Here is a 5167-nt window from a genome sequence, read left to right as displayed (position 1 = left end):
CTTCTCCCACGCTAAGGTTAGGTTGTCCCGAGAAAATAACATAAGAACCTTTTTTTTTAAACCCATATAAAATTGTGATTTGTTTTCCAGGAGCTGAATCACGCCGACAGGCTGAACTGAATGGTAACACAAGCCCCAATCGACCCTGAAAGCGGGCCCAACCCCTTGATTGAAGGCGTCTTGCCTATTATGATCTGTGAGGAATGTTTTAACAATTCGTGTCAATGGAGAGCTTGAAGGAAAATGTATTCGTATGTTCTTTCCTTGAAGTCTCTGATACCTGGGGGTTTCAGAACAACTGCTAACTGTTCTGGCTTCTGAACGGGACACTATGCAAGCCCCTGATATCTGGCCAGGAGATTAAGGAGAAGGGAAAAGCTGAAGGACGGCTAAAAGACAAAGCTCGCAGGGAACGCTGTGCAAGCTTTTGACATGCAGCCAAGGAGTACAAAGAAGAAGGACAAGAAAAAAAAAGCTGGAGAGGAAGACTATGAGCCTTCATCATGGAAGACCTCCAGAGGGACCACCAGAGACTGATACGCATGCTCCAGTAGGAGGGTTCAGATTCCGGAACTAATTATAATAACTCCGTTGTGTTTTTTTTTTTTTTTAGAAATAGTAATGAATATGTATTAGTCTAGGAGCATAAAAAATCAGCATCTTGATGTAACGGGTGTGCGACTAGGTGGAGCGGAGACTCCTGGCGCACCCAGCGCTGTTTGCTTACCTCTATTCTTTTAATAAATTGTAAACTTTGATTATAGTCCTCTTTTGGGACTGAGCTATTTATAACAACTTGGGGGCTCGTCCGGGATGGTTTTGGTTCCTGGATTTTAATCTAGGAGAGGCGCCCCACCATTTGGTGGCTCCTGTCCGGAACCAATGCCATTTGAACCTGAATAAAGGTAAGCAAAGATTTTGTTTTTGTTATGAGCTCCCTTGCCGGCTGCAGCATTGTTTTTGCCCGTAATTCTGCGCGCGAAGATCTGGACGAAGACGACAGAGTCGTAAGTGTTTAAGGCGTATACCGTTCAGTTGGGTGGGATTCGGTTGCCTGCGTGTGTGTAAGAGTGTGACTGAGACGGAACGTAGTTCCGAAGCGAGCGCGGAGGTCTTCTAACCGATAAGCAAATATTGGGACGTTTGCATGCACAAACACATTGGGGTACACAGGTGTTAAGTGACCATTTACTAAAACAATTTGGTTGCATTGTTGTTTTTGTTTTTTTTTTTTTTTTTGAAATAGCAAAGCCAATTACACCACGTTGCTTACCTTGTCAGAAGATAAATAAGAAAGTGTTTCGACAAGCAGCCACGGGAGGGAGAAAAACAGCTTATGGGCCTTCCGAGAGAGTACAAGTTGATTTCACTGAATTGCCCAAGGTAGGGAGGATAAAGTATGTATTGGTAATAGTAGATCATTTAATGCAATGGGTAGAAGCTTATTCCGTAGCACGAGCTACGGCACAAATGGTGGCAAAAATTTTATTAGAACACCTGATACCTAGATATGGGATAATCCAGTACATTGGTTCTGATCAGGGCACACACTTTACTTCTAAAATAATAAGATTATTATGTCAATCATTAGGTATTCAGTGGGAATATTCTAAGTGGTATTGGAATATTCTAAGTGGTATTCTTTATCTGCTAGATTATTTCCTCTGGTGTGGTAATCTAATTAGGTATTCAGTGGGAAAATTCTAAGGAGAATCTCCATCCTTTACTGGATGCGGGGGGGAAACCTTGTTACAAAAGATGAGGAAAAGGTGGAGGTGCTTATGCCTTCTTTGCCTCAGTCTTTAGCGGCAATACCGGTTGTTCTCTGGATACCCAGTACCCTGAGCTGGCAGAAGGGGATGGGGGGCTGAATGTGGCCCTCACTATCCACGAAGAAATGGTTGGTGACCTGGTACGGCACTTGGATGTGCGCAAGTCGATGTGGCCGGATGGGATCCACCCGAGGGTACTGAGAGAACTGGCAGAGGAGCTGGCCAAGGCGCTTACCATCATTTATCAACAGTCCTGGCTATCGGGGGAGGTCCCAGTTGACTGGCAGCTAGGAAATGTGACGCCCATCTACAAGAAGGGCCGTAGGGCAGACCCGGGCAACTATAGGCCTGTCAGTTTGACCTCAGTGCCAGGGAAGCTCATGGAGCAGATTATCTTGAGAGTCATCACGCGGCACTTGCAGGGCAAGCAGGCGATCAGGCCCAGTCAGCATGGGTTTATGAAAGGCAGGTCCTGCTTGACGAACCTGATCTCCTTCTATGACAAAGTGACGCGCTTGGTGGATGAGGGAAAGGCTGTGCATGTGGTCTACCTTGACTTCAGCAAGGCTTTTGACACCGTTTCCCACAGCATTCTCCTCAAGAAACTGGCTGCTCTTGGCTTGGACTGGCGCACGCTTCGTTGGGTTAGAAACTGGCTGGATAGCCGGGCCCAAAGAGTCGTGGTAAATGGAGTCAAATCCAGTTGGAGGCCGGTTACTAGTGGTGTTCCCCAGGGCTCGGTGCTGGGGCCAGTCCTCTTTAATATCTTCATCGATGATCTGGATGAGGGCATTGAGTGTACCCTCAGTAAGTTCGCAGATGACACCAAGCTGGGCGCGTGTGTCGATCTGCTCGAGGGTAGGAAGGCTCTGCAGGAGGATCTGGATAGGCTGGACCGATGGGCTGAGGTCAACTGCATGAAGTTCAACAAGGCCAAGTGCCGGGTCCTGCACCTGGGGCGCAATAACCCCAAGCAGAGCTACAGGCTGGGAGAGGAATGGTTGGAAAGCTGCCAGGCAGAGAAGGACCTGGGAGTATTGGTTGATAGTCGGCTGAATATGAGCCAGCAGTGTGCTCAGGTGGCCAAGAAGGCCAACGGCATCCTGGCTTGTATAAGAAGCAGTGTGGCCAGCAGGGCTAGGGAAGTGATCGTCCCCCTGTACTCGGCTCTGGTGAGGCCGCACCTCGAGTACTGTGTTCAGTTTTGGGCCCCTCGCTACAAGAAGGACATCGAGGCGCTTGAGCGAGTCCAGAGAAGGGCGACGAAGCTGGTGAGGGGTCTGGAGAACAAGTCCTACGAGGAGCGGCTGAGGGAGCTGGGCTTGTTCAGCCTGGAGAAGAGGAGGCTCAGGGGCGACCTTATCGCTCTCTATAGGTACCTCAAGGGAGGCTGTAGCGAGGTGGGGGTTGGTCTGTTCTCCCATGTGCCTGGTGACAGGACGAGGGGGAACGGGCTAAAGTTGCGCCAGGGGAGTTTTAGGTTGGATGTTAGGAAGAACTTCTTTACCGAAAGGGTTGTTAGACATTGGAACAGGCTGCCCAGGGAAGTGGTGGAGTCACCATCCCTGGAAGTCTTTAAAAGACGTTTAGATGTAGAGCTTAGGGATATGGTTTAGAGGGGACTGTTAGTGTTAGGTCAGAGGTTGGACGCGATGATCTTGAGGTCTCTTCCAACCTAGAAATTCTGTGATTCTGTGAATATCATACTCCGTGGCACCCACAAAGCTCAGGGAAAGTAGAAAGATTGAATCAAACAATAAAACAACAATTGGCTAAATCAATGATCGAGACACAAATGCCCTGGATGAAATGCTTACCATTGGCACTTCTAAACATAAGAACTAAACCACACAGTGAGACTGGATTATCGCCATATGAAATGTTATATGGTATGCCTTATTCTCAAGGGATGCCTCTAGGCAACAATGTAGTTGAGGGTCGTAGCATCCAGAAATATATAATTACTATTGGAAGGAGATTACAAGAGCTAAGAGAAATTGGAGTGATGGCTCAAACACCACCTTTAGGATTTGCTATTCATAAGATAGAACCAGGAGACAAGGTCTTAATAAAAACCTGGAGGGAAGAATCATTGAACCCCCGATGGGAGGGACCGTACCTTGTTTTACTTACTACTGAAACAGCTGTGAGAACAGCAGAAAGGGGTTGGACCCGCACATCCAGAATAAAAGGACCAGTAACTACCGAAACTTGGAGGGTTGAGTCCGCTCCTGGGGAACTGAAACTAAAGCTAAAGAAGAACTAATGTTCTGGCAGTGACGCTCTGCATGAATTAAGGACGCCAAATAAGGGGGATAAGCCTAAAGGGAGGAAAGGGAGAAGGCAAGACCGGGGCAGGACTCTCCACTGCGGTGTGCATGGTCTACCGAGGGAGGCAACCCCTATGGGTATTGACTGCCGAGTGAGAGGGCCTCGACCGGACTTCTCCCACGCTAAGGTTAGGTTGTCCCGAGAAAATAACATAAGAACCTTTTTTTTAAACCCATATAAAATTGTGATTTGTTTTCCAGGAGCTGGATCACGCCGACAGGCTGAACTGAATGGTAACACAAGCCCCAATCGACCCTGAAAGCGGGCCCAACCCCTTGATTGAAGGCGTCTTGCCTATTATGATCTGTGAGGAATGTTTTAACAATTCGTGTCAATGGAGAGCTTGAAGGAAAATGTATTCGTATGTTCTTTCCTTGAAGTCTCTGATACCTGGGGGTTTCAGAACAACTGCTAACAACTGCTAACTGTTCTGGCTTCTGAACGGGACACTATGCAAGCCCCTGATATCTGGCCAGGAGATTAAGGAGAAGGGAAAAGCTGAAGGACGGCTAAAAGACAAAGCTCGCAGGGAACGCTGTGCAAGCTTTTGACATGCAGCCAAGGAGTACAAAGAAGAAGGACGAGAAAAAAAAAGCCGGAGGGGAAGACTATGAGCCTTCATCATGGAAGGCCCCCAGAGGGACCACCAGAGACTGATACGCATGCTCCAGTAGGAGGGTTCAGATTCCGGAACTAATTATAATAACTCCGTTGTGTTGTTTTGGTTTTTTTTTTTAGAAATAGTAATGAATATGTATTAGTCTAGGAGCATAAAAAATCAGCATCTTGATGTAACGGGTGTGCGACTAGGTGGAGCGGAGACTCCCGGCGCACCCAGCGCTGTTTGCTTACCTCTATTCTTTTAATAAATTGTAAACTTTGATTATAGTCCTCTTTTGGGACTGAGCTACTTATGACATGATCCAGCTATGTGGGCAGAAGACGGATCCTGGGGCTATAGGACCCCAATATATATGCTTAATAGAATAATTAGGTTACAAGCTGTAATAGAAATAGTTGTAAATAAAACCGGAGATGCACTCGGATTAATTGCAAAGCAAAAT

The sequence above is a fragment of the Netta rufina genome (genome assembly GCF_964035555.1).
Source record: "Netta rufina genome assembly, chromosome: W".
Classification (NCBI taxonomy): Eukaryota; Metazoa; Chordata; class Aves; order Anseriformes; family Anatidae; genus Netta; species Netta rufina.
Note: the sequence above shows the minus strand (reverse complement) of the source record.